This window comes from Pongo abelii, chromosome 5 (genome assembly GCF_028885655.2).
Source record: "Pongo abelii isolate AG06213 chromosome 5, NHGRI_mPonAbe1-v2.0_pri, whole genome shotgun sequence".
NCBI lineage: Eukaryota > Metazoa > Chordata > Mammalia > Primates > Hominidae > Pongo > Pongo abelii.
The window spans coordinates 47,166,399-47,187,930 of record NC_071990.2 but is presented as its reverse complement, the minus strand read 5'-3'; the positions used below and the strand labels follow the sequence as shown (position 1 = coordinate 47,187,930).

Genomic DNA, 21,532 nt, shown 5'->3' with positions numbered 1-21,532 from the left:
AATGGGAGAAGAGTGGAGATTACAGGGAAGAAGGGAAGAGAGGTCAGTGAGATGGTGGGAAGCTGGCACTAGAGAAGGTGGGAGTCTATGGAGCGCTCAGTGAAGAGGTGGTCAAAATATCCCAATAGAATAGTAACATCCACCCTTCCAGTCACAACTTGGTTATTTTTCTGGTTGTAAATATGACTTTACTCACTCCTTTACCCCCAAACTTTAGGTTCACATTTACTGGGTGTGTGGTGAAATTCAGAAAAGGGGCTGTTTTTCTTTTGTAACAACCTAGAGCCACACAGACACAACATACTACGAATGTGGCAGTTCTACGGGTTGACCAGGCCAGGAGAATATAAACATCCTTAGGAATTCCCAGGCACCCTGAGGTGGGCTCTGAACTTCGCAAGCTGGGGAAAAGCAATTTTATCTAGAATTTTGATAGACCAGGATTCACAGCAGGCATTTGGGTTATGCTTCGTCTGGAACCCAATCTGACTTGGGTCAGTTCTTCTGTCCCCTCAAATGTTCCTGTGGTTGTCATCCTACTTTTCAGTATCTCCCTAGTTAGAGTCAGGTAAGAATCAAATTGAAGCATTTTAGCCAGAGCATAGCCTACGCTTCTGTCTCAGGAGGGCAATACAGCTATTTGACATGATGTGAGCTTAATTCTAGCCTGGGGAAGTACAACATGGAGAAACTTCTGCAATAAAGCTTGCTTGTTGACTTGTTGATGGCAAAGCTTTGTTCATGGGTGTTGTCTGAGAAGGAGATTTCAGGCCTTTATCACCTATTATGATGCTGTTCTGAGTACTCTACGAAAGCTGGTACCTAGGTAAGTGGGTGGGACTTGGGGACTGTGGATGGAAAAGAGACTACTGCCTAACTGGTGCTGGTCTACTTCTGTGATAATGATGTTAACAAGGAAATTCTGTTGCTGGCTTGCATTAGAAGTGTTATCTGGATTTAATAAATAAAGAGAGGATAAATGCTGACAGAGTTTTTATTGTTCTCATCAGTACAGAGGTGTAACAGGAGTTTACCTCCATGTGTCCTTATTCTACTTACAACCATTATTTCTCCTACCAGAAAACTGAGGATGGGAATGCATATGTTGGTGGGGGCTGGGGGTCACCAGAGCATAAGGTAACAGCACGGGATGCAGAGACACAATATCTAAATTCCAAGTCTGGCTCTGACGCTAATGCTGCTTGTGACCTTGGTTAAGCCTTTCAACTTTAATACTAGATAGTTGGAACAAAAGGTCACTAGCTGTGCCCTCCATCCACCCCCGCCACCCTTTGCTCTAACATTTTTTGATTCTGATTTTCTCCTGGCATGGATGACTCTTCAGTACATATTTATCTAGTGGTTTTGGCATTATGACTGTTCACTAATCGCTTTGATAAATTCTGAGGAAATTATCTCTACAATCAGAGGTAAAAATGAGGGAACCTTTTTTGGGAGTCAAAGGAAATGTTGAAGCACTGAAAATAGCATAGAATGATGGAATTCGGATGGGAGATGGTATTGTGAAGACAGGGCTTTGCAGTCCCAAACCAGGATTCTGCCTGATGTTTGCAGATCAGCCTCACTGTTACTGCAGTATATGGTATCCGCCAGTGCAGAGTGGCCGCACCCAGGATGCACGGTAAAGAAGCAGAGGTTAAAATAGGAGTGACTGCCCAGTGTGCATGGACAAAATGACATGTGTACATTGAGAGGAAAAGTGTAGCTTCCTTCTAAATAGATTCCCTCCTAGGCCAAGACAAGAAGGAATGCCATGTCCTCAAATACCTGCTCTTCTCCATGGGACTGGGTTGGAGAGGACTGAGGGAGGAAGAGTCAATGACAAGTCGATGATTCTGAAATTATGTGCATCACAGCTGAGGCATGTGGGTGACGTATTTCATACCATGGGCATCAGAAATGACTTCCTGCTACATAGACAGCATGTCATCTCTAAGAGCTGAAAGTGGAATGTGAAGGCTGTGGATGGCTCACAGGCCATTGGTGGTCAGCGCTCCCCGAGAATAGATCAATAAGCGTCAAGGAAGAAGTGTGGATGACACCTCAATGAACCATACCTCAAATCTGCACTGCCCCCCCTCACCCGAGATGCTGTCTCTTCCTCTTCTAGGAGATGGCAGAGGGGGTAGTGCTAAGAGTAGAGTCCAGAAAAGGGTCCTACTTGGAGGGTGACTTGGATTTCTGGCAGAAGCTGGGGCATCACTGGAGTCATAACAAGTGCTAGAAGGGAGCTGTCAACTGTGTCCAGTTGGCTCAAAAGATGGAAACTTTGCAATCTTCCAGGGCAAAACAACATCAATGTCTGAGAGACGCATACACAAAAAGGTGTAATAACACTGTCTATTGGTAGAATGCGTGCAGTAGCAGTAAGTGCAAATAAAATCTGAGTGGCTGCAGCTAAGCACAAATATGACCAATTCCATTAATGGAGGCTCTGCCAAAATATACACACCCAAGATAAGAATAAGACCATTTGTATACTATGAAACTGCCCGATTATTTGCCAGTTCCTTCCTTGTATAAGGACAGGTCAGTGCCAAAGGAGAATTTTCTTGGCCTCAATATAGAAATATCAAAAGAGAGCTGACCTTGGGTCAAAAGGGTTACAAACATCTGGTTATGGCTTAAAAAATAAAGGAAAATAAAAAAAGCAGGGCTTACCCTGCCAAGACATGAAGGTAGGAGAATTTCGCAAGTTGAACTATTATGTACTTTAGCTATGCTGGCCAGGGCTGTGGCATTAATAATTTTGCTTGTGCATTACACTTTCAAATATTCCTCTGCAATGAATCAGTTAAGCAGGCAACAGAGTTTTGCTCTTGTCACTCAGGCTGGAGTGCAATGGCGCAATCTTGGCTCACTGCAACCTCTGCCTCTCGGGTTCAAGCAATTCTGCCTTAGCCTCCTGAGTAGCTGGGATTACAGGCACCTGCCAACACACCCTGCTAATTTTTATATTTTTTAGTAGAGACAGGGTTTCGCCATGTTGGCCAGGCTGGTTTCGAACTCCTGACCTCAAGTAATCCACCTGCCTTGGCCTCCCAAAGTGCTGGGATTACAGGCATGAGCCACTGTGGTCTACTTGGGAGTTTACCTTCTAGTCCAGGGATGCAAGGTGGAGACATCCAGCAAAATTTAAAAGTGTATTATAATGTACCAGAGATGATATGGAAAACTAAAGCAAGTAGGGGGGATGTGGAGGGATGAAATGTAAGATATGGCTGTCAATGAAGGCCTCACTAAGAAAGCAATATTAGGGCAAAAGTGAGAATGAGGTGACAGAGTGAGTCTTGAGGAAATCTGTGCAAACAGCATCCCTGGCAGGCAGAGAGAACAGCAAGTATGAAGACCCTGAAATACAAGACTGCCTGGTCTGCAAGGAGGCCAGTGTGCCTGGAGCAACATGAATGATGGGGAGAGAAGGTGGTGCAGATCACGTAGGTCTCACCGGCTGTTGAAAAGACTTGTGCTCTGCTTATGGGAGATGAGTTGAGCACATGTGGACTTTATATAACTTGTATTTTATAAGGACCATTCTAACTGCAGTCTTCAGAACAGACTATAAGTGGCAAGAGGAGATGCACAGAGACAGATAAGACACTGGTAATTATCCAGTCAAGAGATAGTGATGGCTTGGATGAGAATGATAGCAGCAGAAGGGGTAAGAAGTGCCAGACTATGCATATATTTTGAAAATAGAGCTAACAAGATTTGATGACAAATTAAATGTAAAGTGTGCAAGGTAGGACTCAAGGATGACTCTTAGGGTTTTGATCTGGGTAACTGGAAGGATGGAGATGCCCTTTGCTAATATGGGAGAGACTGATGGTATAGCTAGTTTGGGAGGGATGATCAGGAGTTTAGTTTGGGACATGTTCTGTTTGAGGGCCTATTGAACAACTGAAAGGAGATATCAAGTAGGCAGTTGAATATGTGGGTCAGGAATTCAGGTGAGAGGTCTATGATAGAGATAGACATTTGGAAGTCATCAGCACAAAGATTTAAGCCAAAACTAGTAGAGATCACCTGGGAAATAAGTGTCAACAGAGAAGGGTTTCAAAGACTGAGCTATGAGACACTCTTATGTTAAGAGGAAGAACCAGCAATGGAAAATGAAATGGAGAGTTTAATTTTGCTTGCTTTTATTGATAACCCATTATATACCAGCACTGTAATAGGAGCTGGGCATAACATAAATGAGACTAGTGCCTGCCTTCAAGGTGCTTACAGTCAATGCATTAAATGGATTGTTTGAATGCAGTGTGGTAACTTCAAAAAGACATGCATCTGGCAGTGTGGGATCAGGCAGAAGAAATACTTGGCTCAGGCTGGGAGAAATAGGAGGGTCCTTGGAAGAAATAACACCTGGAACTTAAAAAGAGACTAAACGTTACCTATGTGAAGAAAGGAGAAGGGCAGAGTGAAAGAAGGGCAGAAGTGAAACAGCTGGGAACATGCTGGAAAATATGTATTTATTTGGTGCTGAAATTTCTTCCTGAGAAAGTAGGAGCTTTGTCTCTAATGAGAGTGTACCTTACAGCCATGAGAGACACTTCATATTAACAAAGTGATAACATGACTGGTGAATTATTCTGGCTATATTTGCAGTTTGATTCAAGAAATTTGGGTTCAGCCACCAACACCAACGTTTTAGAATTCAGGAAAACGGCTGCTGTGACAGTCAATTCCAGCCGTAGCTACGATAGGGCAGGGTCTCTCCATCCACAGTTCATTCTGGGTTGCCGCTGAGGCCATATGGTGGTTGCATTTTTTATTTGCTTTTGTTTTCATTGTAATGTGTGTGCAGCAAGCACAGAGTGTTCCTAACAACAAGCAGGCAACTGTGGGCGAGAAGAATTGCTCCTCAGGGAAGGAAAGAGACAGCCACTTTGACAACGCCCATTCCATGTTAGAGAGCCTGCTGCACCCAACAACCAAAACACAAGCAGGAAAAAAGGCAGCATTTGCCCAGGAACTGCGTCCCTCGGCAGGTTATTTTTAAGTTAGGACGTATCCAATCTAAGGTGTAGACTACAGTTGAGAATCAGTATCTAGAAGTGGAATAATAATATTTTGGAGTTCATCCTCTTCTTGCCCGAATACTCTGGTCTCAAGCCTAAGTCCTGCTGGTGGTTGCTGACTTGCCCCAGGCTGATAGCATGACAAGAAGGGAAGGCAGCTGGAGGGGAGAGAGGATGAACTTGGAGGCCTTGGAGCCCAGGGCTCCAGAAAACAACAAACAGTTACTAAACTCTTCCTCTTCAGTTTCAGCAGTCTATAAACTCAGTACTATTATTATCCCACTTTCACACATAACTGAATCTCAGGGCCAGGAGCAGTGGCTCACGCCTGTAATCCCAGCACTTTGGGAGTCTGAGGCGGGGGATTACCTGAGGTCAGGAGTTTGAGACCAGCCTGGCCAACATGGAGAGACCCTGTCTCTATTAAAAATACAAAAATTAGCCAGATGTGCTGGTAGACACCTATAGTCCCAGCTACTGGGAAAGCTGAGGCAGGAGAATCGCTTGAACCCAGGAGGCAGAGGTTGCAGTGAGCCAAGATCACGCCACTGGACTCCAGCCTGGGCAACAGGGCGAGACTCCGTCTAAAAACAAAACAACACTGACTCTCAATAGGGTCAAGTAATGTGTACGTGGCCACATAAAATTGGTGGGACTAAAGCGTCAATTCCTACAGCCTGACTCCAGAGTCCTTTCTTTGACACTATGAGGAATTCTCTGAAGATACTTTTGGGACTACCCTGCGTGGGACTCACCTGAAGCACTTATTTCCAATGCCAATTCCAAGCCAGGCCTCATTCATCAAACTTTCTGTGGGCAGAGCTCCAGAGTAGAGAGTCAAACAGCATTCCCCATCTGTGTTCTGACCTTGGGAAGGTTTCTTCTTGGGCCTCAGTTTCCTCTTTTGTAAAATGAGGATCAGTGGGGTCACTTCCAGTTCAAAAATGAGCTGACTATAATTCATCTTTAAACCCAACAACCTGAATGCAGCCTGCCAATCAGGCCTTTACCATATATCTCCTTATCTTTAAATATCCGTGCTATCGAGTGGTATTTTAAGTACCACTAAATTTATAGGTTGATACACAAATACTCACAGAGTTTCCTTGGAAACCTAGGAGAACTGGACATCTCTCCAATGTGGCATTTTTGAGGTACAGCCTTCCCGCGGGGGAGGACTAAGCAACTTCTTTAGGTCTCTTCTGCGGATTCTTTTATTCTCTGTTTTCTTGGCACTGCTAAAAAAGAATTCATCGATAGTCTTAATTTTCCTTCCACTCTGAAATTACAATCTAATTTAGTGGTCATCTTTTAAAAGTTGAAACCAGGCATCCTGTAGTTCTCATTAGCTCTAACCTATGTTTGGTTTGCTCTGGTTTTGCTTTTCTGATTTTTTCTTTGGAGAAAGGAAAGTGAGAACTAGGGGCAATGGTCAAACAAGTCTGTCCACTTGGTGGAAAGGTTTCCAGATAAGAAGGATCTGAAGGACTTCCCATGGGCGTGAGGGAAATCGCACACGCCATCCGGGGAAGAGGACCAGGAAATTACTTTTTGTTTTTAAAACAGCAGCGCGGCTCTCAGGGATGACTCTGTGAGACTGGGAGGATCATAGCTGGGGGAGGCCCCAGTGAGGCTGAGCGTGGGAGCGGAGCTGCCAATCCTGCCTGAAAAAGCGAAATGAGTCTTGCTTGGTTCTCCCTCCACTGGGCGTGAGGGCCCCTGCCCAGGAGGCCCAGGACAAATGGCCCCATAGTGGAAACTGGGAAGCTTTTAGGCATCTGATCAGAGCGGGAGCCAGCCGGGGGACCACAGTGCTGGACAGGTAACAGACATTTCTCCTACTACGGTCTGTCGGTCTGTCTCCCTTTGTAGCAAGACCTCAGGGGCTCCTAAGTCACTTCTCCTAAGACATCTTCCACTTACGATCCTCTTTGCCTGCTTTTCTTTTGCGTAGGTGTGGTATGTATGTTGGGAAAGTAAAGTATGTCCAGTCGAGAGCAATGTGCAGACTGTTGGTCCAGTTAGTGAGACTATGTTAAAGGAGATGGAGTATCAAGCAACTAGCTGGGATCCTTTAGGATTTTCTTAATAACAGACTTTTTTTTTTTTTTTTCAAACAAGTTCTCTCGTCCTTAAACCAGAAAATACTATAAAAAACAGTGCATTCATGAGCTACTGAGCTGCTGCTCTTGCCAAGAGCATTTCAGGGCCAGGCGGCCATTGCTGTGGTCAGGCTGAGGAAGGAAGAGGCTGCATCCCAGTAGCAGGAGGAGCCCCGGCTATTCGCTCAGCTCCGGGAGAGTCCTGCCGAAGGGCAAGGGATGACCTTAGAAATGTAAAATGTAGGCTGCAGCCTCCCACCCAGGACTGAGGGGAAAGGAGTTTGTAGTCAGCGTTAAGAAGGAGGTCAGTAAAAGTGCTGGGGCTTCAGGGCCAGGCCGACTTGTTTTGAAAGGAGCAACTCTATGATGTGCGGTTTGCTTAAGCCATGTTTTCTCATATTTCAGAAAGTCAGGCCATGCCACTTCACTATAGCATTTTTTCTTTCATAAAGGGCTAATGTAGTTGGTTTTTCAATGTAGGTTATTTTTGAATTACACAAATAATACTTGACTATATTCTTATTGTAAAAGAATATGTCTAAATAGGTTTTATTTTTATTTTTATTTTTTTGAAATGGCGTCTCACTGTGTTGCCCAGGTTGGAGTGCAGTGGCACGATCTTGGTTCGCTACAACCTCTGCCTCCCGGGTTCAAACGATCCTCCTGCCTCAGCCTCCCAAGCAGCTGGGATTACCGACACCCACCACCACACCCTGCTAATTTTTGTATTTTTAGTAGAGATGCGGTTTCACCACGTTAGCCAGGTTGGTCTCGAACTCCTGACCTCAGGTGATCCACCTGCCTCGGCCTCCCAAAATGCTGGAATTACAGGCGTCAGCCACCGCAGCCAGCTTTCTCTTAACAGTTTTCAATTGCACCCCAAATATACACTCTTTTTTCCCCTCCCCAAAGATTATTCTATCAATTGTTTTCTGTGTTACCAGATAAAGGCTTTATTTTCTGTTCTTCTGAGCTCTTAGGACAAGCCGGGGCACAGGAGTACAATAAGTTCTCATTGTCAAGTTCATGTGTTTTATCCTAAACTCCTTCCTCTCAGTGAAAGACAAAATGATACATGGGAAACATGAATAGCTGTTTTAACTCTTAGAAAAGTATGAAGAGTTTTACTCATTTTTACCATTACTATTTTGTGTTGATTTTGGCTTTGACAATTAATAATATTAGTAACAACCTCCTAAGGATTAAATTCTAGATTTGCCAATTAGTGGTTTGGGCTTTTCCCTTGAAGGGCATCAGAGGTTTCTTATTCTAGAAATGAAAGGGGAGAAGATAAAATAACAGGAAATTAACTAGATAGATAATAGCTAGATTGATAGATAAAGTGGCCCAGAGAACGTAGAGTGAAGATAGGAGAGATTGCCCTTTTGTTCAGTAGATAATAAATGCATTTAACAGATCGGTTCATTTTCCATCTCTTTTAGTCTTCTGTAAAAAGGTGGCCTTCCCCTCCCCACCAACAATGTTAAGAGACAAGCAAATAAGGAAAACATCACTATGAACAAGTTGATACAGCTTATGGAGAGAGTCTTTAGGAAAAAGGTATAAATAAGCAATGTCAAACCCAAGAATAATATGAACACTTTCAGTAAGCTATTTCATATTTTCTTGTTCTTTACAGGGTTTCTCCACCCCAAACTATAGGGCCACTAGGCCTTGCTGATTTTGGGCATTCTGTAAAATTGCCTGCCTTTGTCCCTTCTCCAGATCTCTGGCTACTCCGTTGAATCATTTCTTCCTAGTGCACAGTGTTAGCCACATGAGAGACCTCCATTGAGGCCCTGTAGACTAACACTGCCTCACTTACTGAGTGTGGGTTTATTGACTATGATACAGTAACCTCACTTACTGTGCTATGGGGTACTTGGGGGCATTTTGGAGCAGTTAAAAATATCCCATGGGGTCCCACCTCCTCAGATTAATGAGGCTAATCTGTCTCCTCCTAAATATTATGCATTCAATCTCTTGTATTTATATGCAACTTTTCAGTTATCAAAAGACTTTTATGCCTCTTCTTTCACCATGTCACAGGCAAAGCAGGTAACTTATTCTCATCTAATGGAATACAAAAACAAGAGATTCAGAGGTTAATTTATTTGCCTCACATGGCACAATGAATTTTTTTGGAGGACTGAGATGAGAAGAAACTCAGATTACTGTCTTTGCAGCCCCATTTTTTTTTTTTTTTTTTTTTTTTGTCAGTACTATGAGGATAAAAGTCATGTGGAATAGAGAATTGATGTGATTGGCTGGATTCTGTCAGCTTTGTAGCCACATGGTAGATGTTTTGCTGGGAATCTAAAATTAGACTAAACTATTGCCTTGTCCAGATATTAGCAGGTTCTATCACCTGCTGTCTATAGGTGTCACCCTAGGAACTTCACAAAAAGGAAACAATGTCTAGACACTTTGCCAGAGAAACTGAATCACAATCTCTGAGGATGGGGCCAGGGCATGGTTAGATTTTTTTGTTTGTTTGTTGTTTTTAATCTCCAAAGTGATTCTATAATGCAGCTGGGGTTGAGATTCACTGAGTCTTGTCTGTGTGAGATACAGTGGCTAAACTGAGAAGCAGAAGCAATGGCTGTTTATGAAGCCAAGAAATTAGGACCAAAAGTGTCAGCAGCAGTACAGATCATTAGAATTCTGGCTGCTGCTGTTTTTTGGAGGAACAGACACATCTGCATATCAGAATGAAGAGGAGATTTCCGACACCTCCAACAATGGCACTGACTTTCCAGTTTTAATTGGAACAACCCCACTGACTTCACTGTAGATACGTTGGCTCCCTGAGACTTGCAGATTTTACAAAGGCAGATTAAATGTTCTAGATAAACAGGATGTGCTCTTCTAATGCCAGATGACTATCAGATCCTACTTTTTATTCAAGGTCACTTTGCCATGTTGTGTCCCAATCCCAAGAGAAAGGGGAAAAAAAGAAATACTAATTATCCTTTGCATGAGCTGCCACTTTCTGCGTTGAACTAAATATGAATAGACGATAAGTCATGGCTGTTTTTTAATTATAACATGTTTCCCTACAGCCTTTTCCCCACTGACATTTCTTGGTATAGTTCAAGTTAGTATTTCTCGTCAGTGCAATGTTTGTCTCCTTGATAGAGAGGACTACAGGGCCTAGTCAGTATTTATCTCAGTTTCCTTAGGGCCTACGAGTTTCTTCACAGAGTAGGTGCTCTAATAAGGATGGTTGAGTTAAATATACGTATTAGCTAAGGGCACACCATGATTCACAAGTTACTTACCAGCTCAACATTTCAGATCACATGGTGTGGCTCTGGTCATGATGGTTAAAATAATTGGAATCTTCCCTGTTTCCTAAAAGATAATCGCCAATGTGAAATCTTTAAAATTACAGCCTAGTAGAATCACCTACTGTGGAGTGACTTGCTAAGTGCTGTGGAATTGCAAAGGCAGAGAACCTTTCTTCTTAATCAGCTTAGACTCTTAGTGGAAAGCAAGTTACAGGCATGAAGAATTTTAATAACAATTTTTTTGATTGAATTTGTTTTAATTATTATACTTGAAGTTCTGGGATACGTGTGCACAACGTGTAGGTTTGTTACATAGGTATACATGTGCCATGTTGGTTTGCTGTGCCCATCAATTCATCATTTACATTAGGTATTTCTAAGAGAAAACCAAACACTGCATGTTCTCACTCATAAGTGGGAGTTGAACAATGAGAACACATGGATACAGGGAGGGGAGCATCACACACAGGGGCCTGTGGGGGCGGGTGGGGGTTGGGGAGGGATAGCATTAGGAAAAATAACAAACAATATTTGTCGAGTACTTTCTATGTTCCAGGCACCATACTCATAAAGACGATTGTTAACCCATTTAGTTGTTCCAATAATCCTATGCCTCAGATAAAATCATAATCCGTATTTTATAGATGGGGGATCCAGAAAAGTTAAGTAAATTACCTGAGACAAAAAGCTAGCAAATAGAGGCACGTTAAGATTCCATCTCAGGCAGTCTGACTTCAGAGTCCATATGCCTAATTACCGTGCTATGCCTGAAAAACACACAGTGCTGAAAAGTGATCCGCATGGCAGGACCAGATGAGTAGCTGAGGAGAGAAATGCTGTGCATGCAGTGGAAAGATATATCTCTGGGGCAGACAAGATAAGAGACAGTATGCCATAAAGGTCAGAGTTCAGACTTTGGAGACAAACTTGGCCACTTGCCAAGTGTGTTTGCTTAGCCAAGGCTCAGTTTCTTCATCTGTAAAATGAAGATGATGATACTTCTCATAAACAGGATTATAAAGATTAAATGAGTCTAGTGCATGTGTAGTGCTTAACCTAATGCTTGCCATATGGCAAGTGTCTGGCACACAGCAAGTGCTTGATAAATTATAGCAATTGTTGTTGTTACCAAATGAATAAGCAAGACCTGAAATGATGGGTAAAGCTCAGAAAGGAGAAATAGAGCATTTCAGTCTTCAAGAATAGCATGAGAAGAAGCTGCAAGGTAGCAATGCATTCCACTAATATTTTCTCTTAATATTTATGACAAAAGAAGGTACAATAAAAGCTGGGAGTGGGTCAGTTTGCTCTATACCCAAGTGTTATGGGAGAAAAATTGACAGAGCTCATTTTACATTAGGTCGTGGTGATCATGCTTGCCTGGTGAATTAGCTTAAACATTCTCTGGGCATTTGAAAACATTTAAAGTATTTAAATATGATCCAGCCACAATTTAGGAAGAATAGTGTTCTGGGCAAATAAATTCCCTGCTGTTGTGTTGGATTATGGGTCAGGGAAGAAAGGAGGGAGGAGCCCATTCAGGAGATTATTGCAACCATCTAGATGTAAGATGATAATGTCCCAACCAATGTGGTAGCCCAATGTCCAAACAAGTGTGGTGAGATGACAATATCCAAACCGATGAGGGGCTCTGAGCACATCAGCAGCAGGTAACAGGACTTAGTGCCTGGTCGAATTGCTGCTTCTACTCCTGCACCACTTCTTGTGTCCAAGGACACCTGTGAAGCTGTGAGCCTAGGAAACTGGAGAATGAAGCCAGCAGTTGGCAAATCTGGGAAGGGATGGGTTAGGAGAGAGCAGTGGGACAGGAGACAAGTTCAGTTTTCAATGATCTGAATTTACACTCAAGTGGAAACAGTATAGTTGAAAAGCCATGCCTAATATCTAGGAAAGAGAGGAAATAGGCATGCAGAGGAAAGAGATATCTTTGGGGACAAGAAAAGAGGCAATATGCCATAAAGGTCAGAGGCTGGAAATACAGTTCTGGGAATTCTCACATAAACTGATAATTGAAACTATGGAAGTGGATGAGCTCACTATAAGAAGGTGTCGAGAGAACAGCTGTAGACCCAGGAGAGGTATTTGTCAGGGCGCACAGTGAGGCAGCTGCAGGATGATGAGGATGGGAGCATAGAAGGAGAACAGGCATAAGCTCAGGAGCCTTGAGAACCAGGAAAGGGAAAGGGAGCGCTGCAGAGGAGGAGGCCATGCACATATGGAGCAGGTACCCACCACAGGCCAGGGAGAGTGAGAACTGGGGCAAATGTTGTAGGTTTGCCTCTATGGAATACTTTTCATAATGAGGTGAGGACTAAAGTCAAACTGTCCAGAGTAAGGAAATCTTGAACTAGCAAGGACTTTTCAGGGTACTGTATTTCTTGGGGTTGGGGGTGGGGGGATAAAGTAATACTTTTTTTTTTCATTCTGAATAGTACACACATTATATGGTTAAAATCTAACAAAATCCCTGAAGAAGGAAATGAAGATTTAGAAGAGAAATCACTGGCTAAGGACAGTAAAGCCATTTCTCAGAGAGATGGAATGGATGGGGACCATAAAGGGAGGAAGTGCAGAAGGCTAAGGTGGCCATGCCAATTACCGTAATGTTGGAATATTTTAAGCCACATTGCAAATAACTGCTTCCTCCAGCCCCTGGAGTGCCTCCTCTGCTTTAGTCATCCAGTCCCTTTCCTGGGATCCTACACAGACTTCCCTACAATCCAGCAATGACACTGCTAAGGTCTAGCCCAGCAGGAGACCCCCAGGCCCTGCTCCTGCACAGTGGACAGAGATTGTTCTGATTGGTCCATTATTATTATTAAAATAGTCAAGTATTATTTTGGAGCTTACCTAATACATGGTAGAACCACAGAACTGTGAAGCTTGAGAACAACCTAATGTAAAATGAGCTTTGCCAATTTTTCTCCCATAACATTTGAGTATAGAACAAACTGGGCCAGGTGCAGTGGCTCACGCCTGTAATCCCAGCACTTTGGGAGGCTGAGGCGGGCTGATCACTTGAGGTCACGAGGTCAAGACCAGCCTGGCCAATATGGTGAAACCCCATCTCTACTAAAAATACAAAAATCAGCCGGGCATAGTGGCATGTTCCTGTAGTCCCAGCTACTCGGGAGGCTGAGGCAGGAGAATCGCTTGAACCCCAGAGTCAGAGGTTGCAGTGAGCCAAGATCATGCCATTGCACTCCAGCCTGGGTGTCGCAGTGAAATTCTGTCTCAAAAAAATAAATAAATAAATAAAAATAAAAACAAACAAACAAAAACCTCACCCATTCCACAGGGCTTCCCTCCGTCTGCAGTTGGAATGCACCCCTGGGCATTGTTTTGCCAGGGCTTAGGGAAACCCCTCCACATGGTGAATTAATGCAAGACGGACTAGATAAGAGCAGTTAGGAACTCAATGTTTTCATACAGATGGCAATCTGTTGCTTAAAGGCTAAGACCCACAGTGACTTAACAACAAGAAAAGAGGGATAAAAGGTTATCAACGCCGCCCACATGTGCAGTGTGTTTTGGAAAACTTGATCCCATTGTGTACAAACAAATGTTCCCCTGTAATCTGATAGTACTGAACTGCCCTGACACAATGCTGCTGCAGGACCTGATTTCAAGGCAATGGAAAATTAAATAGAAAAAAAAAATGTCTTCAAGGCAGTTCTTTAATTGGTATTGTGTCCCATGTTTGTGTTAAATAAATATTTAGCTTATATTTTTGCTTGTGCAAGAGATGAATCATCTAATCAAATAAGGTCAGCAAAGATAAGTCTTACCACCTCTGCAGCTGAAAATACAGATTTATGAAGGCAGGCTCTTAAAGTTACACTTAAGGGTTTTTTAATCTGTACTTCTACAGTTCAGGGAGTAGGTTGCTGATGACATTCTATCCTTATTGCAACTCTGTATCTCATGGAGATGAGCAGAGTAATAATCACAGTAAAATTTGCAATGATAGTCCTCCTGAAAGTTGGCATTGCCATCTATCATCCACCATTAAAAGTAACTCTATTCTTTAGTAGTAGAATGCTTATATGTGCTCATCTATTTTCAGGCTCATTTAGTCTCTATTTTGATAAGTATATGTTTGCAAAAGGGCTGCCTGATCATAGTCTGTATCCCAGAACACAAGATTTGGGAGACATTAGGGTGTATGCCCTTGGCTTTTTTCAAAGGTTACAATAGTGTGTCTAGTTAGCCAGCTTCAGGCCAAGGTTTAGTGAGAGGTATGATTTCCCTTGATATTGTACTAATACAATTAGTTCCTTTCTTAAAGAGAAAGCTGTGCGTATAACATCACCTACTGTGTGGACGTGAAAGCTAAGCAGCTTACATGTGGGAAGAAACTTCACCTTCTACTTCAGTTTACAAACAAATTTCGTGGGTTTCATGTACTCACCATCTCCAACTCCTCACTCCCCAGACACTCTATAACTCTTCCCAATACAGTTTCCATCCAACCATCCCAATGGGATTTCCTTTGCTGAGAGCATACCATGTCTCCAAATCCAATGAGCCATATCAGTCTCCTCCTTAATGGATTTCTCGGCACCACTGGACATAGTTGACCACCCCTTTCTTCTTTTTCTTCTTCTTCTTTTTTTTTTTTTTTTTTTTTTTTTTGAGATGGAATTTTGCTCTTGTTGCCCAGGCTGGAGTGCAATGGCATAATCTCAGTTCACTGCAATCTCCGCCTCCTGGGTTCAAGCAATTCTCCTGCCTCAGCCTCCAGAGTAGCTGAGATTACAGGTGTCCACCACAATGCCCGGCTGATTTTTGTATTTTTAGTAGAGATGGGGTTTCACCATGTTAGGCAAGGCTGGTCTCATACTCCAGACCTCTGGTGATCCGCCTCCCTTGGCCTTCCAAAATGCTGGGATTATAGGCGTGAGACACCGTGCCCGGCCCCCTTCTTAAAACTTGATTTTCCCTGGTTTCCTTGACTCCACTGGCCTTGTTTCCCTCCTTTTCCTGCCTCTCTGGTTTCATTCCTGTCTCAGGCGATTAGCCACTATTTAGAGCTGGCGACGAGAGTACTAAGAAGAATTTACTGAGACAGTTGCAGGTAAAGAAAGGCAGATTTATTAGAAAAAGTATGAAAATATGTTGCAATGATGCAATTGACAGGCCACCAAAAAGGAGCTGACTGTAACAAGACACAGTCTTGCTGGGGATTTTATAGAATATTGCTTCTATTGTGTGCTGAAGAGGGCTTTGTGTAGTACTGATAATGCCAAGGTTGCAGTGAGCTAACTTGCATTTTTTTTAATCAGCGAAGGGTCTGGTCATAACTTGGGCACAGGAAGATTGTGAGTTATTTGCACAGGAGGGCTATGTGTTCTGGACCATGAAGAAAGGCAGATTTATAGCTTATCTGCTTTTTATTTTTGCTGTTCCCTGTTCCTGCCAGCCTGATTCTTTTTCCCTAATTAGGACTTCACAATTTCCAATCATCTTGGCCTTGTCATGTTTCTTAACTGGACCTTTGATTGTTGGAATTCTGTAGGACTTGTTCCTAGGCCTCCTTCTCTACTCTCTATTGCCTTCCTAATCAATCTTACCTAATCCTGTTGTTGCAATGACAAGTCCTCCCCACGCTGGCCTCTGCTCACCTCACCCCCTCTGCCTCATACCTTTCACCTGCTCTCTTTTCATGTTCCAGCCACTCTGGCCTGCTTGCAGCTCCTCAAAAGTGTCATCCTCTTTCTTCACCTCAGGGCCTTTTCACATGGTCTTTTTTTTCCACCTAGAACCATCTTCCTCCCCTTCTTCCAAACTCCCCTGTTGTTTTAGCTAACTCCAACTTATGCTTTAGATTTCAGCTCAAATAAATACTTCCCCTGGAATATCTTCCACAAATCCCTAAGACTAGGTCAGGTCCTTCTGGTATAGCCTTTTGTAAACAATTCTGCACAATGGTTAAAGGGATGGGCTCTCGAGTTAGACTTTCTAGGTTCAAATCCTGGCTCTGTCACTTACTAGCTGTGTTATCTCAGGCAAGTTATTTAACCACTCAGTGGCTCAGTTAATTTTATATCATACCAGATCTGTACCCTTTAATTAGATATCATGCTAGAACCACCCCATTAGGATTGTAAAGATTAAGTGATTTAATGTTGTCAGTGTTGAGTTTAGTGCCTGGTATATAGTAAGTCCTCAACAAATATTAATATTATGATTACTCTTCTCGGTAGCACTTTCACAGTCGTAGTTAAACAATGAATTGAGTAATTTATTCTTTAATAATGTTCATCTACTCCATTAGACTTTAAGCTTCATGGAGACAGGGACCATTGTCTTGTTTACTGCTACTTCCCCTTCACTCAGTAGAACTCTTAACATGTAACAGGACTTAATAAATGTTTTTCCAGTAAAGGAATACACAAATGAATAGATAAGGGAATAAATAGATTTACTTCATGCAATAGTTATAACAATAAGTATAATACAAGCAGGAAGGCTAAGGGCCTAGACTAAGTGTGTGTAGGTGTTCAGGGGAAGTAGAGGCTATTTATAACTGGCCAGATCAGGAAACCTTCATCTGCGAGGGAGCCCTTTGCCTGGGCATTGAACGATGGGTAGAATCTGAATACGCAGTGATTGTGTGGGGTTAAGGGACAGGAAAAGATGGAGATTAATAAGCCAAATAAATGATAAAGTAAATGATAGGGTTATTTTGGTTTCGCCAAACACAGAAAAATTGTTTGACAGTAATTACTCCTGTCCATCCCAAAAATTAATTCTCAAAGTTTGACTTGGCATTTTTACTTTTGCATGAGCACTGGAAAATCTCTTGCGCTATTTTAATTTATGAGAAAGCAGCTGACTTTGGTAGCGAAAATATTGTAGATGCTTATTACATATGCTGACTCTTATAAATAAAATCCAGGTTATGGAGAGCCTTGAGGATCAGTGAAAGTGATTTCCTTTATTCTGAAAGCAGAGAGAAATTGAACAGGGAATGTTGTGTGAAGAGTACTTTAGGGAAATCCATCTTGCATCTCTGTAGAGAGGGAGCAGAGAAGTAAAGAAAGGAAGCCATTGCCATGGTGTACATGAGGGGCAGAGAAGGCCTAGACTGTGTAGTAAGTCAGAAGTGGTGGGATAAATGCAGGATAGTTATGATTATTCTCAGAAGTTAACCAGAGTGAGCCTGCATTTGAGTTGAAATAACTGTGAAGAATTTTAGACTCTTAGAGTAGTAACGGGACTTTAAGAGACCAACTCCTGCATCCCAATTTTGAAATTATTGAGTGCAGTCAAATCCCTGGATTTACTGATAAGAAAACAGGCTCAGAGAGATAAAGTGACTTGCCCCACATCACACAGCTGATTAGTGGCAAAATGAGGCTAGAAGTTTATTTCCAGTTGCCTGGTCAGGTGTCTGTAACTTATAATTTGTTTGTTTGTTTGGTTGGTTGGTTGGTTGATTTCCCACCAAGAAGATCTCTTAGCTCAAATGGCACCTTGTTCTCAGGAGAATAGACTGCTTTGTTTATAATTTTGCCACTACCATCTATCAGCTGTGTGGCCTCAGTGAATTAATCGTCCTTCTAAGCTTCTGTTTCCATGTCTGAAAAATGGGAGTAATTTAGTAGTATCAAAGACTCCCTGAGAGGGTTAGAGGGCATAACCCTTGCAGAGAGCTCAGCAGCAGACCTAGAATATAGTGAGCACCCAGTAAGACGGGACTCTTACAGTCATTTTCAGTAGCAATTATTACCCACCAATTATAATTAATAACCAAGTAATAACCACTGGCAATTATTACCCACAATCCTATCCTACAGTCATTGTCACTAGCAATTATTACCCACCAATTATAATTAATAGCCAATTAATAACCACCAGCAATTATTACCCACAATCCTATCATACATGGTTGCTCCAACTGTCGGAGGATATCATTGACTAACATTTTGAGAATCATTGGTAGATCTCCTGGAGTTCTGACTAACTCAGCTCCTAGGCATCTCTGAGCTGTGAGACACTCAGATCTTTGTAGGCCTAGTTTTCTGATCTCAGGGCTGATGAAGGATTTCTAAGAGAAGAGTTGATCTTAAGCACTGATTGTTTCTCTATTATTTATTTTATTTTATTTTATGTTATTTTGAGAGATAGGGTCTTGCTCTGCTAGAGGTTGGACTAGAATGGTGAAATCATAGCTCACTGCAGCCTCAAACTCCAGGGCTCATGGACTCAAGCCATCTCCCCACCTCAGCCCCCTGAGTAGCTAGGACTATAGATGCATGCCAGTGCACCTGGCTATTTACAAAAAAAAAAAAACTTTTTTTTTTGTTTGTTTTTTTGTTTGGTACAATACAGAGTCTTACTTTGTTGCTCAGGCTGGTCTTGAACTCCTGGCTTCAAGTGATCCTTTCTCCTTGCCCTCTGAAAATGCTGGGATTGCAGGCATGCGTTACCACACCCAGCCAGCACTGGTTGTTTCTAAGAGTTGTGAGAACAGGCCAGTTTCACAGTGAAGCTTCCTGGTGCATAATCACTCTGCAAGAGAACGCCATTAATGGTGGCTTCAGGGAACCCAGATCATTCATCCTCCAGATGCAGTGTTGCTGAGAATCTTGATGACTTATTCCTGGCATATGATGTCAGGCTGTGCTTTATTTTCCTCTCGCTGTCTTCTAACTTCACAGACAGGAAAATAGAGTCAGAGGAGACCAGGAAGTTGCTCAGAGCCACAAGGCTAATACTGAGGGCTAGGGCATATTTCCCAGCTTTGGTGAGTTTTAGTAGAGAGTGTCCTGGATTTTAATTTAAAAAGAGAAGGAGATTGGGAATGACATCTGATAATGTTCTTTCTTTCTCTGCCTCTGTTTCTGTCAGTCTTTGTCTGCCCTTTACTCCAGGAATTTTAGAAGAAATATGAACTTTTAGGGAATTTAGTATTAAAGGGGCCCTACTGAAGACAAATTGCCTTGAATGTGGGATGCTGCTCCATGTTTTTAACTGGATGAATATAGACTTTTCCCCCACATTGGCCAAGTTAGACAGTTTTTGCTTGCTTCCTCACAGGTACAGATACCTGTGAGCTGGAAGGTTTATACGATTAATGATGCAGGTTAAAAAAAAGTTGGTGTTTAGGTCTCTACCCAAGTGTGGCAGCAACCACAAAAGCTGAAGTGAATTTCAGCTCGTGTCACTGTTCCCATTGGTCAGGTCCATTCCATACTGGTTGTCAAATATGTTGACTATTTCCTTTCTTTCAAAGTGATGGCTGTCTCCTTTCTTTTGAGTGAAGAATCCCTGACATTTGTGTGTAACTGATGACTGTATATCATCTTCTGTATCCAGAGAACACCCACCTCCCCATGGTAGGGTCCTTCCTACATCTCCATTTCTTTTGGCTTGCAATCTTGTTGTCAACAAATGAGTCAACATAGATAAGAATGTTAATTTATTAAAAATAATCTCAGCAGAGGCAGGGGGTGGGGGAAGATGGGGACAGTATTGGCCAATGGCCTATACAAAAGGGCCAGACATGACTATTTGGAAACATTGTAATTCTTGCTAACTCTGACCAAAAAATGGATGCACTGCCAACACTGGGAAATCGTAGAAAGATATGGAGCCAGCTCTAGTCCTTCTGGTATATTGGTCCTTCCTTTGTTATCAGATTTGAAGGGAGGCTTATTAACTATTCAGTTACTAAGTCTCATCTCCTTGATTAACTGCCTCAGTAGGGAACCAACTGAGGTTGGGGCCTGAAAAGACTACTTTGCCTCCTAAATACCTGACTCATTCTGTATTAGCCTGTTCAATACCCACAAAGACACATTGTCTTTCAAAAAGGAAGATAAAACTTCCAATAGAAAATTAAGCAGTACATTGCTATGATTTCCCCACAGCAGATGCATCTGGTCTTAAACAACTACTATAACCTAAATTGCAAAGCATTTCCCCCAAACCATTGAGTTGCAGAATTTAAAAAATGTGTTTGATTGCCAAATTTGCAAATTGGATCAGTTTTCCAGTTTTCCACTGAGGAAGAGGAAAAGGTGGCAGTTGTCAGCTGGCTATTGAAATACAATTTTCCCTGACGTGTAAATCTTGCCTATCATCAGTGTGTTATCCTGGCCATGCTTACCTGGAGCTCCCTGCAATACTGTAGCCAAAGCCTGCCCTTCTGGATGGTTGCATTCTGGATTCTATTGACAATCAGAGTAATAATTATTGCAGCCTGCATTTCTGGAGTTCTTCATGCCTTTTAATCTCATTCGAGTCTCAGAAAACTCTGTGAGAGAATTAGGGGAGGTACAATTATCCCCATTTTACAGATGGGAAAACTTGGACTCAGAGAAGACAAATTACTTACACAGGACACAGTTAGTTTCTAGTAATCCTGGATTCTAACCCATATCTTGTGTCTCTTAGTCTAGCATTCTTTTCACAACAACACATGGACACAGAAAAGCTACAAGGAGAGGAGTGTGCACAAAGTAGATTGTCTTGGTCCCCAGACCTTCTAGGGTGGAGATTATTCCATGTGACATCCTACTTTTTAAATGAAAAAATGGCAAAAATGATTCATCTCATCACCAAAAAGCTATTTTCATCATTAGCATTATAAAAGGAATTTTAAAAAATCAACACATAAGGCCAGGCATGATGACTTACGTCTGTAATCCTGGCACTTTGGGAGGCTGAGGCAGGAAGATTGCTTGAGGCCAGGAATTCAAGACCAGCCTGGGCAATAGAGTGAAACCCTGTCTCAAAAAATAAATAAATAAATAAATAAATAAAATAAAAAGAACTCAATGAATAAGATGGGATATATAATGATACTAATATTCTATATTATGCACCATAATATGAAATAATACTGTAAGATACAACTTACATTTTTATAACCAAGTCCAGCAGTTTTCATACTAATGGGTCATAGTCCATTACTGTGGGTCATGATGTCCATTTAATGGGATGTTACCAGAATTAAATTAAAAATGGGGTAAGATACTCTATGATAGAATTGAAAATACCGAAGTATTTTGCATGTAGCGAAACCGAATAGTGTTCTCTGAGTCTTTTTGTTCATAAATTATGTGTA

The 21,532-nt window shown here is 42.1% G+C and overlaps 1 protein-coding gene across 5 annotated transcripts in view; it reads left to right on the top strand.

The window, feature by feature from the left end:
* Positions 1-21,532, top strand: part of ADGRF5 (adhesion G protein-coupled receptor F5) — a 102,396-nt gene that overhangs the window by 26,449 nt on the left and 54,415 nt on the right. The window contains exon 1 of one of the 5 annotated variants that reach the window (XM_009241937.4): positions 6,567-6,864. The exons of 2 other annotated variants lie outside the window; for them this stretch is intronic. The gene's annotated coding sequence lies outside the window, so the exon portion shown is untranslated. Of the gene's footprint in view, positions 1-6,566; positions 6,865-21,532 lie in introns of those variants that run through there. 2 more of the 5 variants (XM_024248817.3, XM_002816961.5) reach the window with 2 other exon arrangements.